General features: G+C 30.9%; 1 protein-coding gene across 4 annotated transcripts in view; it reads right to left on the bottom strand.

The window, feature by feature from the left end:
• The window catches only part of LOC145730407 (free fatty acid receptor 4-like), a 47,552-nt gene that overhangs the window by 15,051 nt on the left and 18,670 nt on the right, over window positions 1-13,831 (bottom strand). Inside the window, exon 1 of one of the 4 annotated variants that reach the window (XM_081981611.1) lies at window positions 8,288-8,429. The exons of 2 other annotated variants lie outside the window; for them this stretch is intronic. The gene's annotated coding sequence lies outside the window, so the exon portion shown is untranslated. Of the gene's footprint in view, window positions 1-984; window positions 1,102-8,287; window positions 8,430-13,831 lie in introns of those variants that run through there. One more of the 4 variants, XM_081981627.1, reaches the window with a different exon arrangement.

The following is a 13,831-nucleotide window of genomic DNA, read 5'->3' as shown; positions in this document are numbered from 1 at the left end:
TAGTATTCGATATAAAGTGTGTTTTTGAGATTTATGGTTTTGACAATGGTCACGTGACTGTTTAGCTAAATTATCCTTTAAAACCACGCGATCTAACGATTATTATTAAAAAAATGAAAAATCTGTATTTTTAAAGTACGGTTATTATATTATTTATAGCAAGAATCAATGATTATGTAAAATGAATGAATTTGTTTGGATCTACCATTTTTTGACTGATTATTCTATCGACTAAATATTTTGACTTGGCAACATTGCCAATAATAATAAACAGAGACGGTGTGAACTCAGCAGGAGTAGGAGTTCATTCTGGTCTGGTCTAAAGCCTGATCGTCATTGTTCTTAAGAAAATCTATATGATAATAAGTAATATAATATGATGAATGTCTGAACTGCCCCAATGTATTCAACACATCTACCCCGAAAAAAAAATACATTTGGCAGCACTGATAGAATTAGCTCCAAAGAAAACAAAACATCACATCATTGTCAAAAATTCTGCTCAAGGAGCTCTAAAAAACATGCAATAAAAATTTAAACAGACTGTACTTGTATTAAGAAAATTTTAGAGCTTCATGGAAAGAAGGAGATTTTAATAGTTTTCATGTTTGTGACAGATTGAAATATGCTCAAAATAAACAGATACACGTCACGACTGTTTAATTTCTACTCATGGACCTATAAACAAGCATTAAATATGATTTGTACTGCCTTTAAGCAATGTTTTATAGCTTTATGGAGTTGTATTTTACAGTTACAAATTGAAATCTATCCACAATAGACAGTTACACGTCACAACTGCCAAAAAAATCATCATAAAACTAAAAAATTATAATACTAAATATTTATTTGATTTACATTGATTGTATTGGTTTTAAATAAGTTTTGTAGTTTTATAGCTTCTTGGAGTGAGAGTTTCCAAGTTTATGACAAAGTGAAATAAGATTCAAATAAACTGATACAGAATAAAATATAAAAAATCACCTTGTACAAGCTTGTTTCCATAATGGTAACTACTGGTATTGTGTTCCACACACACAGACAACCCCTAAAATGGAACAAATCCACCCTCCATGACACACAAAAACTGTACAAATCGTCTTATCGTGAATCTACCCTACTTAAACTAGCGTTTGTTTCGAAATTTCCTGCCTTTTATGCAGTAGACGAACATAGAATTGCAGGCCAGGCACAATAACCAGAAAACGAGGTCGGCAACGGAGAGCTTTGCAGGTTTTATTCAGTTTAAGATTTGAAATTCAATTTCGCGTTTTGACCTAGATAAACTGTGGAACGATGCTGATTTGACGACCGACAAGTCAAGGTGAGATGGTAAGAATGGTAAGTCTGAAAAGTGAAATGGGATTTGGAAATGTTCTAGTGTTTGCGGAACAAATTTGTGTGCTTTTCCTTTGAATTTTTATGATTGCCAGAGTTGTATTGTTTTTAACCGGGCCAAATCCATCAAAAGTTAAATATAATAGTTGGTTATGTAACCAGTTAGGAAAAGTTTGATTTCATGTAATGAAAATTCTAAAAATGACGAGTTATACGTGAAAACCAATAAATATATGAATTGTACAATTTTACGTACATTTTTTAGGCTACTAAGTACTATCAAAAGTTCAGTCGCCCGTAGTATACAGGGCGTAACAAAAATATAATGCACTTTCTAAATGTAAATGTCTATGCTATCTTTTGCTTAAACCGTTATTGAGTCATTCAGCGTAAAATAATAGAGTTACTATAATTACAAAATTGTTAAACAAAGTCGAATTAAATAACAATGACAACTATTGTGTTTGACAATTGACATTTGGGTAATTATGTCATCAAAATAGACTATTAAACCAACAATACTTTAACATTGCCAACATCATGCATGACATCTATGTCAGTGTTAAAATTACCACTTTAGCTTTCAATCAAAACAACAATTTTGATTTCTTTAAATTTGACACATTTTGACCATTTTGTTTTCACTGTAATTTTGACAACTTTTGACAGAATAACAGATTTTGACAATTTTTATTTATTGTTGAACCAGGCGAGTTTTGGCAGCGTTGTCAAACCGTACCCACTATCAACAAAAAATTGTTTTTATTAATATTTAAATTAAGTCAATACTCAATATTTGTCAATACTAATTATTTTTTAACGTTTTGAATTTGAAAAATGACTAAAATGACTGCAAATAGTACGATAACTCGATACAGGCCTCTGAAACATTCTAATAGAAGAATCAAAGTGCCAGAAGATTCTAATAGTGATTTGAATGTGGCAGAAGTCATTGAAACTTATTAAAAATTTATTAACTCTGCCAGAAGCTTCTAGCAGACATTTTAAATATGTCAGAGGCCTCTGAAACATTCTAATGGATATCTCAACGTGCCAGAAGATTCCAATAGTGATTTGAATGTGGCAGAAGTCATTAAAACTTATTAAAAATTTATTAAATCTGCCAGAAACCTCTAGCAGATATTTTAAATGTGCCAGAGGCCCCTAAGACATTCTAATGGACATTTCAAATTGCCAGAAGCCTCTAGCAGATATTTTAAATATGCGAGATGTCTCTGAAACATTCTAATGGATATCTCAACGTGCCAGAAGGTTCTAATAGTAATTTGAATGCGGCAGAGGCCAATAAAACTTATTAATTTTTTTTTTAATCTGCCAGAAGCCTCTAGCAAATATTTTAAATATGCCAGAGTCATTTGAAACATTCTAATGGATATCTCAACGAGCTAGAAGGTTCTAATAGTGATTTGAATGTGGCAGCAGCCATTAAAACTTATTACAAATTTATTAAATCTGCCAGAAACCTCTAGCAGATATTTTAAATGTGCCAGAGGCCCCTAAAACATTCTAATGGACATTTAAAATTGCCAGAAGCCTCTAGAAGATATTTTAAATATGCCAGATGTCTCTGAAACATTCTAATGGATATCTCAACGTGCCAGAAGATTGTAATAGTAATTTGAATGTGGCAGAGGCCAATTAAACTTATTAATTTTTTTTTAAATGTGCCAGAAGCCTCTAGCAGACATTTTAAATGTGTCAGAGGCCTCTAAAACATTCTAATGAATATCTCAACGTGCCAGAAGGTTCTAATAGTGATTTGAATGTGGCAGAAGCCATTAAAACTTATTAAAAATTTATTAAAACTGCCAGAAGCCTCTAGCAGACATTTTAATAGTGCCAAGGGCTCCTAAATCATTCTAATTGATATCTCAACGTGCCAGAAGGTTCTAATAGTGATTTGAATGTGACAAAGGCCATTAAAACTGCCAGAAGCATCTAGCAGACATTTAAAATTGGGGGGGAGGGTCAATAATTCCGTTTCTACAAAACAATTTGAGAACTTTTACGCAAAATCTTTCTGTAACGTCATTTTGCATCAAAGCTCTGTTAAATAGCTAATGGATTATTAAGATGTGGTTTTGGGTGAAAGTTCCCTGAACACGAGATAGATAATAGTTCTTATATTAACTCTGAGGAGCAAAGTTTTAGTATAATTAGGTCGTAAAGCATGAATTTCCGCAGAAAATCAAATACAAACTCCAAGCTTAAACTTGATTTTCTATCAAAAATGTATCTAATACATTAAAAGTAATAGACTAACTTTTTCCTCTCTATCTAATAACTACAACTTCCGATTTAATAAACCAACCAATGAGAGTTGAAATATGACATAATTTTAACTTGTCAACCGTGTTTATCTCACTAATTCAGTAAATGAGTCACAATTTAATAAATTTGGCATCAAAATCATTATTTTAATTAAATTGCAAATTTTTAAACTTTATTATCCACGGCGTTTTCCATGTTTAAATTGCTATTTTAAAACGAACGAAACAAAATAGATTTTGACATTTATTTATGCACTTTTACGCTAATTGGACTCTAGCTGCAAGTTATGCAACAACTGATTAATTATAGGGATTAATAACTAAAGTGCAGCTTAACTTATGAAACTCCTCTCCCTCATCGATCTGTAATATTATACCTATTTTCTTGGTAATTGATTAACCTTTTTGCGACCACTTTAATAGCAATTTTTTGGTTGTCAAAATACTATTGGGACCCAAACAATGTTCTCAAAACTCTGCTGGTTAACTAAACAGTTAATTCAATTAAAATTAATTCAGGTCAATGTTTTTTACTTCTTTTGAATGTAAAAGTTGGCCATTTAAATTTGTTTTGATGGCGTTTTTGACAGTACGGATGGGACTAATAAGTTCTAGTTCAAAAGACTGTTGGGACACTTATAGGGTGTCCCATAATCACATTAAATTTTCTTTTGAGACTGATTTTCACTTTGCAAATGATGGGCTTATTTGCTGCTATTTTTTGTATGGCTTGTAAAATTTAATTTTCAGCTATATTGAGATATTGAATGCTTCTGAGAGACAAAAACAATTTACAAATTTAAACTGACCAAATAATTTCCAAATGCTCCAAAGTAGTCGAAAAAAATTTAAAACCATTTCAAAACGCTAAAGAAGCTCCAAAATGCCTTGCAAAAGCTTACAAAACAGCATAGAAGCTTCCAAAAGCTTTTCAACTTATCTACACAAACTCTCAAAAGATTTCAAGACAGTCCAAAAGTTTCTGTATGCTTCTAGAGCAGTTTAACAGCTTCTTCAGTTTAGAACCTTGAATGCCCTTTAAACTGTCCAAATGCTCCTAAAGTAGTCTAGAAAGGTTTTAAAACACTACAGAAACCGCAAAATACTTCTCAAGCAGTCGAAAACCTTCCAAAAGCTTTTCAAACAGACTAAACGCTTGAATGATCTTCAACTAGTCTAGAAGCTCTCAAAAAATTTCAAGGCAGTCTAAAAGCTTCCGTATGCTTCTAAAGCAGTTTAAAAGCTTCCATAAGTTACTAGAACCCTCTATAAGTTTTCAAATGCTTTAAAAGCAGTCCAAAACCTTCAATTCTTTTAAACTTTCCAGAAACTTTCCTAATGCTCCTAAAGTAGTCAACGAGATTGCAAAATACCACAGAAACTCCAAAATGCTTTTAAAGCAGTCGAAAGCTTTTAAAACAGTCTAGAAACTCTCAAAACATTTCAAGACAGTCTAAAAGTATGCTTTTAGAACAGTTTTAAAGCTTTCAAAAGTTTCTAGAAATGTCTACAAGGTTTCAAATGCTTTAAAAGCAGTCCAGAACCTTCAATGCTCTTCAAAGTAGTCTAAAAAGATTTGAAAACACTACAGAAACTCCAAAATGTTTCTAAAACAACCGTAAACCTTTCAAAACAATCTAGAACTTCCAAAAGCTTTTAGAACAGTCTAAAAGATTCCAAATGCTCTTTAACTAGGATAGCAAATTCCAAAAAATTTTAGAACCGTCTAAGAACTTCCAAATGCCTGTAAAGCATTCCAGAACCTTCAATATGCTCTTTAAATTGTCCAAATACTCCTCACGTAGTTTAAAAAGGTTTTATAACACTACGGGAACTCCAAAATGCTTCTCAAGCAGTCGAAAGCCTTCCAAAACGGTCTAAAAGATTTCAAATGCTCTTCAACTAGTCTAGAAGCTCCCAAAAGATATCAAAACAGTCTAGAAGCTTCCAAAAAAATTCTAAAACTGTCTAAGAATTTACAAATTTCTCTAAAGCATTCCAGAACCCCCAATATGCTCTTTAAACTGTTCAAAAACCTTCCAAATGCTCCTTAAGTAGTTCAAAAAAGTTTTCAAAACAGTGAAAAAATATTTGCATCTTTGAAAGAGTTTTGTTCTTTTTTTACAGCTTTTTTACAGATTTGTATGCTTTTTTGAGGAAAATAGTTTTGCTTTTTAAGCGCTTTTTCACGATTTTAGTGCCTTTTAATCCGGACTTTACATATAACGTTTGAAAGGATTACAAAGTGTTAATTTTAGCATTTTTGTGATTTTCATTTTTGTTTCTCTGTCAGTTACACGGTTTTCCTATGATCGGTTTTTCATCTACCACACTTTTTTTGTTTGTATGTCGTACTTTTCGCTCAACACTAAGTTGTCCAATATTCTACACAAAAATAAATGTTTTATACAAAAATACTATTTTAGTTATTGTTTAATGACAGCCAATATTTAAGCACGAGTTTGAAAGAAAATTCCTCTTAATAAAGGAGCTTAAATTTTTTCATTTAGTCTAACAAACAAGTGTATTTATAACGCCCACGAGCCGCATTTAATCACACTGGTTACGTTTAAGGGTGTTGCGCCGATGAGAAAAGGGCAAACAAAACCGTAACAAATGATTAAAACGGAGCTTAATTTATATTTGTCGATCAATCGAACTCAAAAACGTGCCAACGCGGTTCATTATAAATTATCGGCACGTTTTTGACACCCAATTAAATTTCGTGCCGGGGATAATATTGCGCCATTTCGGTCGGCCTCAAGGCCGAAAGAGTCTAGACTATTAAGTTTAAGTTTAAAACGTAGTTTCCCAAAAAAATACATTAAAAGAAGAAGCGTGCACAATAAATTTGAACCCTTGAGGCAGTTTGACAAATCCAGGATTTGCATTGTGAAATAAAACGTGTTTTTTTCTATGACTGGCCAATAATATGCTTATTATTCACTAGTTTTGAATGTAACGTTTGTGAATGTTTGCTTCTTCATTTATCAATAGTGTCATTCTTAAACATATTGATTTTCTTTTCTTACATTATTACGTCGTATACAAATGACATTTGGCTGTCTGTTACAGCTTTGTCTTTTGTTCTGCTCTAAACCTGGAAACTGTCAAATTCGATCCTATAGAGGTACAAAGCAACAAAACATACTTAAAAAGTAACAAAAGGAGTGTGACTTCAATTAACTTTGATTTTTGCTTTGGCTGTCAAATTGTCCGGTACCAAACCGAACAATAGCAGGTGATGAAAATTGTCATGTTGACAGCAGACAGCAGACTTTATCACAGTTGTAGAAAAAGTATAGTATTCTACACGCATGTAATGGCTATTACTCACTCGATAATTTACGGCACTCGTGTACTTCGCCCTCGTGAAAAAAAGCTATCATTACACGCTCGTTGAATAATATACTATAACTGCCTATTACATTTGAAAAAATCTCAAAACTGAAACACAGCGTTTTTAAGCAACTTTGATATTATTTTCAATATGTCAATAATGAAATATTTGTTCTACACTCTGTTTGTCGTAAAAGGGCAGATTTGCATAAAAGAAATTTTAGGTTTTTGCATGCACTATCCACTTTAGCTTTGTTCACTTCACTCTTTAGATTCAAAGTATGATAAGTAAAGAAATTTCATAATTTTTCTTCTGAAAATTGATAGCACAAATGATTGGAGAATTGAGTCTGTTCAAAGTAGCTTTATCTGTTACAAACACTACAAATTTATGTTCTTTTAAACTTCTTAACACCCCCTAAAGTATTTACTCTGAAACCGATTGAAAATTTGATTTCATGAACAGAAAAACCGAAAATATTGTCGTAATCGCCTGTCTGTAATACACATGAAACTTGCAAGCATTAAAGACATGTATCCTGCTTCAAAAACCACACTGTATAAGCTTGGACACGTGTTTTAATAACCCTTTATCCAGAACAGGACAGTATACTTTTCAAATTGTAGCAATTTCAAGCACAAATTCCAGCTTTTTAAATTTCGATTTTATTTCAGTCGAAGTGTCGATTTCAGTATTTTTTCTGAGTTATAAATGTCAATTTCAACATTTCAAAGCAATTTTACGTATAAATTTCAGAATTTTTAAGTGTCGATTGCAGCACTTGTGCAGTTAATCTTACGTTATCTTGTTATACTACTTAAGTCTATTTCGAAAATTCCTCTCCTCAATCGCTCTAATTTCTAATTGGATTCTATTACACGTCCTAAGCTTGTTCACCTGCTTTTACGCATTGCAATCTCCAGTTAAACCGGTAAAATGTAATTAAATTACAGTAACATTCTCAGAATAACACTTACTCAATTTACAATCGTACTCAAATAGGAAATATTTTGTTTTTATTCCACTGAGACGTGCTTGATATTTTTACCTTCTATCAAAATTTGAATAAACTCTGCTTTTTGTGTTTAACATATAAAAGTAGAAATATTATTGGTTTTCTTGCAAAAAAGAGAAAAACTTACTGAATTAAGTCACAAAACAATGAAATCATCGTATGTGTCAATGTTTTTTGTGTCAAAGTGCATTTTGTCAAATAATTGGGGTTTCGGTTATAATAATATTTGTATAACTTAATTTTCTATACATATGCACTTTGTTTTTGGGTTTTTAGGTTAATTGCTCAACTACATTCACTCACCTGTGCGGTAAACAAAGGCGCACCCAAAACTGTTTAACCAATATGGCGACTTCCGTCGCTTATCGATCTTATATTAAAAAACTTTCTATTAATAATTCACAGGTTTATACAAATCTGTTGACTCTACATTATCACAATGATAAACTGTACCCAGTTCACTCTATCAGTCAAATGGTCAACAAAATAATAGCGATGAGCCTCGAAGCACGGATCAACATAAACAGGGTCAAAATTAGCATAACAGGATTGTCGTAACATCGAACATCCCACGGGTATAAATAGGAAAGCTTTCCGATAGTTTGTTGTCCTATTTGAATGCATGTTGTACGGGGTCATGGTTGCATATTATTCTATTTTAGGCCCAAATAGGATTCGAATTTATGAAACAAACATACGCACCCCAACTCATCAAAATGTCAAATATTATGTTCTCAAACTGCAGTTTCATAAATAATACAAAACATACAAATTACTGTTTATACTGGAATACCAAGTGAAAATGGCAGTCATACATTGCTTGTCGACCAATACCAAAAAACTGTAAAAAGGAAAGTTGTAGAGAATTTCATTATCTACAAGATTGCATTAAAAGAGATATTAAGGCACTAAAGTGCTTAGAGATCTAGTTCCAAATTCAACCAACCATATCTCCGTTATTTTAAAAAGTATCAAAAATCTGTAAAAAAGAAATACGTAGGGAATTTTATTATCTACAAAATTGTATTAGAGCAATTTTGCTGTAGGTGACCGTCCGTAGAAGATACTTGCCAAAAACTGTCTTAAGGCACTAAATTGCTTAGAGAAAACTAGTTCCAAATTCAACCAACCATATCCCCGTTATTTTAAAAAGTATCAAAAATCTGTAAAAGAGAAATATGTAGAAACTTTTATTATCTACAAGATTGTATTAGAGCAATTTTGCTGTAGGTGGCCGACCGTAGAAGATACTTGCCAAAAACTGTCTTAAGGCACTAAATTGCTTAGAGAAAACTAGTTCCAAATTCAACCAACCACATCTCCGTTATTTTAAAAAGTATCAAAAATCTGTAAAAGAGAAATATGTAGGGAATTTCATTATCTACGAAGATGTATTAGAGCAATTTTGCTGTAGGTGACCGTCCGAATAAGATACTTGCCAAAAACTGTCTTAAGGCACTAAATTGCTTAAAGAAAACTAGTTCCAAATTCAATCAACCAATTTTCGTTATTTTAAAAAGTATCAAAAATCTTTAAAAGAAAAATATGTAAGGAATTTAATTTTCTACAAAATTGTATTAGAGCAATTTTGCTGTAGGTGACCGTCCGTAGAAGATACTTGCCAAAAACTGTCTTAAGGCACTAAATTGCTTAGAGAAAACTAGTTCCAAATTCAACCAACCATATCTCCGTTATTTTAAAAAGTATCAAAAATCTGTAAAAGAGAAATATGTAGAAACTTTTATTATCTACAAGATTGTATTAGAGCAATTTTGCTGTAGGTGGCCGACCGTAGAAGATACTTGCCAAAAACTGTCTTAAGGCACTAAATTGCTTAGAGAAAACTAGTTCCAAATTCAACCAACCACATCTCCGTTATTTTAAAAAGTATCAAAAATCTGTAAAAGAGAAATATGTAGGGAATTTCATTATCTACGAAGATGTATTAGAGCAATTTTGCTGTAGGTGACCGTCCGAATAAGATACTTGCCAAAAACTGTCTTAAGGCACTAAATTGCTTAAAGAAAACTAGTTCCAAATTCAATCAACCAATTTTCGTTATTTTAAAAAGTATCAAAAATCTTTAAAAGAAAAATATGTAAGGAATTTAATTTTCTACAAAATTGTATTAGAGCAATTTTGCTGTAGGTGGCCGTCCGTAGAAGATACTTGCCAAAAACTGTCTTAAGGCACTAAATTGCTTAAAGAAAACTAGTTCCAAATTCAATCAACCAATTTTCGTTATTTTAAAAAGTATCAAAAATCTTTAAAAGAAAAATATGTAAGGAATTTAATTTTCTACAAAATTGTATTAGAGCAATTTTGCTGTAGGTGGCCGTCCGTAGAAGATACTTGCCAAAAACTGTCTTAAGGCACTAAATTATAGAGAAATCTAGTTTCAAATTCAAAAAACGGTAAAAGGGAAAGGTGTAAGGGATTTCATTATATTACATTTAATTAAAAACTACCTCTTCTGTTTTTTTTTGACAGTAAGTAGTGTTTTTGCCTACTTATGCCCCTACACTTTTAAGTACAAAAATGTGTCAGTCAAAGTAATCTTTGCAAGTTTTGGCTGGACTTTTAAAGCAAAGTTTTAAATTCCAAACAGGTTGCAACTGTGAAATTTACTTTGTATTTAAATCCGACCTAATTTTATCTGGATTAAAATTTGCTTGATATTTCACCATATTTTGAGTCCAATTTCCTTTTACGGATATGATAAACGATAAACGAAACGTAACGATCCACGCCGCTGGTTCAATTTACTTTTAAAACCGCACACGATTCTATTGTTTATGTACACTCGAAACATGTTTCAAACTGAATTTAAAGCAAAATCGAATTATCAATTAACACTCACGAATTGATTACGGACATTTAGTGTGGTTTTTTAAATGGTTTTTTTAGTTTATCGCATTCTATTAAACACCGCACTGTATTCATTTATTCATCAGAACGTGTACGTTTTCTATTATACGGAGGTTTTTCAATGTGATGATGAAAAGTGGAAAATGGGAGTCTTTTGTACTAGCTTTTCCGTGTATTCTAGTGCTTATTATTTCTTTTTTGCCTCGTTTTTGGTTTTTATGCATAATTTTCAAATTTTCAACTAAACTACTATTATTTAACTATATTATATTGTACAGGGTGCTGCATTTTCGATGGTTTTACGGGGTACAGAGAAAACGGTAATAGATAGAAAAAAAGTAGCATACGTGTTCTGATCTCTTTTTCTGAGCTGAGATGACTGGCGAAAAGTGGGCGGCGCAAACTTCTTTTGTTTCGAAGATACGGGGGGTTTTTGAAAATTGGTCATTTTGGAACCTCCTCTGTATTTCATTTGCTATTAAAGTTATTAAAAAAGGAAAAACGGTTTCCGGTAGAAGTTTTGACGTAGAATCCAATGGCGTAGTCAGTTTTTTTCTATTACGTTTAGTTTCTGACCTATGACAGTAAGTTATATTTTTTTAAATGGAACACCCTATATATTTTAAGTTCATTTAATTCTGTTGATTTTTACTTTTTCAACGGTGTATTAAAACATATAAGTTTGTAAACGTTAATCTTGGTAATTAGAAAAAAGGCGTTTCCTTAACAAAAAAGTGCTAAATAATATGTATAAAAATATCCACAGTTGAAACAAAATATGTTCATATTAACATGTATATGTCGTTTATAAACAGTTTTTTCAACTTCTACCTTAAAAATAGTAGAAAATAGAAATGGCCTCTTTTCTTATTAAAGTGACGGTAGAACTGTTTGTAACTTTTTTAATAAGATTTATTAAAAATATTTAATTTTCTGATGTGTTAGTTTATATGATTTCCGATTTTGTTTGGTATTTTAGATATTGGCCTTTTTTTAAGCTTAGCAAAGGTCTTTTTTTAAAATAACAGGATTAACCTCCACAAACTTATATGTTGTAATAAACCGTTGAAAAGGTAAAAATCAACAGAATTAAATGACGTAAAAATATATAGGATGTTTCATTTAAAAAAATGTAACTTACTGTCATATGTCAGAAACTAAACGGAATAGAAAAAAACTGGCTACGCCATTGGATTCTACATGAAAACTTCTACCGGGAACCGTTCTTCCTTTTTTGATAACTTTAACAGCAACTGAAATACAGAAGAGGTTGAAAAATTACCAATTTTTAAAAACATTTTAGTTCGTTGTAAAATTGTAAAACTTGTCTTATATTCTACCTTCATTTATTTATGGCTAAGTTTGCAGAGTTATAATAATAGTAAAAACAGTAATTCTAGAGTAATAATAATTAATAAATGGTCCTCTCTATAATTTTTTTTATCAATATATAGGGTTCGTCAAAAACAAATTTCGAAAAATTATTAATTTTTTTTTTTTGTAAAAATATTTGCACAATTTTGAGCACATTCCGAAAATAGTTAAATATACCGGGTGATCCATTAGAAAAAACACCATTATTGGCTGTAGCTCTTCTATTTGAAGGTTAGAAATATTTTGGTACTAATTTTTGGATTAAACTTTTTAAACTGCATTAAATGGCTATTGATCACATTAAAATGTCAGCCTGGAAACTTCACTTGGCTTTCAAGCTGTCGCTTTGACTTATTTAGACCATTTTTAAGTCAGTTAAGTTTTGTATCTTTTTCTCTTCAAAAATTGAAATAAAACCATTTAAAATTTAATAGAGATTGGTATTTTGGAAAGTATTTTTATATTAAATGTCATTTTTACAAGGTAAAATCAAAGATCAATGAAATCAAGTTATGAAAACGTAAACTGTTCGATTTAAACTTAGAAAGAAAATCAAATTTTAGTTTAATCAGTAACAATATTAAGTTCCCCTGTAACCAGTATGAGTTTACAATATTATTGTTATGTTACATCGAGTTTTGTATGTCAGAAGATTAGGTTTGTCAAACGATTTCCCATGTGTTATTTTACTCAGAGCTGTTGCAATTACCCAAGAAAAGTAATTGAATTACGAAAACTCTTGTAAAGTAGTTGAACTACTCAAAATAATTACAAACAAGTTGATTAATATTAATAAATAGATGTTCAGTGTTTTCAAAACAGCTTATGTACATTGCCAAGTATACGTAATACGTAATGTTAATAATATGTGATATTTACAAAAAAATGCTTATAATATTTTCAGCCAAAAAAAGCAAATATTTACTTATATTTTTAAAATAATTAATACACGTGGAGCTAGATTTCTAGAAAAGTTGTTTGCTCTAACATAACCTAAAATCATGTATAAATAAACCAGGATCTATAAACCTAGTAAGGATTATATTTCTAGTTTTATTACTTTTTATTTTTGTTAAGTTTACATTTCATATTTACGCAATATAATATAAACTTTTAACGCAACACGTGTATGTTCTATTTTTTCTACTACTTGAATATAGGTATAATATTCAAAGTACGCATAAACATTTACTTTTTAAAAGTTATTACACACTGTATCTACAATTAATATTTTTTCTGTATACTGGGTGTTTCAGATATGGGTAATTACTTAATTTGGAAACGGTCTTTATTGATTCTACCTAAAAAATAATTCGAATTAATAATGTTTTAAGTTTTGTTTAACACAGGTTGAAAACAAAAAAGGCAACATTTTTATTTTTTTAGAAATAAGAAAAGGTTTAGAAAAATTAGAGAATTTTAGATTTCATTACATTTTATAAAAAAATTGTGTATGTATATGATAAATGCTTTATGGTAAAAATTTCAAGTATGTAAATTGTACGGTTTTCAAGATATTTACAAAAAAGTGCGAAATTCAATGACCAGTTTTGGCGCCACCTAGCGTTCAAACGCCACATCCGCTTATGTCACGTCATAGCTCCA

Source organism: Ips typographus, linkage group LG1 (assembly GCF_016097725.1).
Source record: "Ips typographus isolate SLU linkage group LG1, UJ_Ityp_2.0, whole genome shotgun sequence".
NCBI classification, from domain to species: domain Eukaryota; kingdom Metazoa; phylum Arthropoda; class Insecta; order Coleoptera; family Curculionidae; genus Ips; species Ips typographus.
Note: the sequence above shows the minus strand (reverse complement) of the source record. Positions and strands in the feature narration are given on the sequence as shown.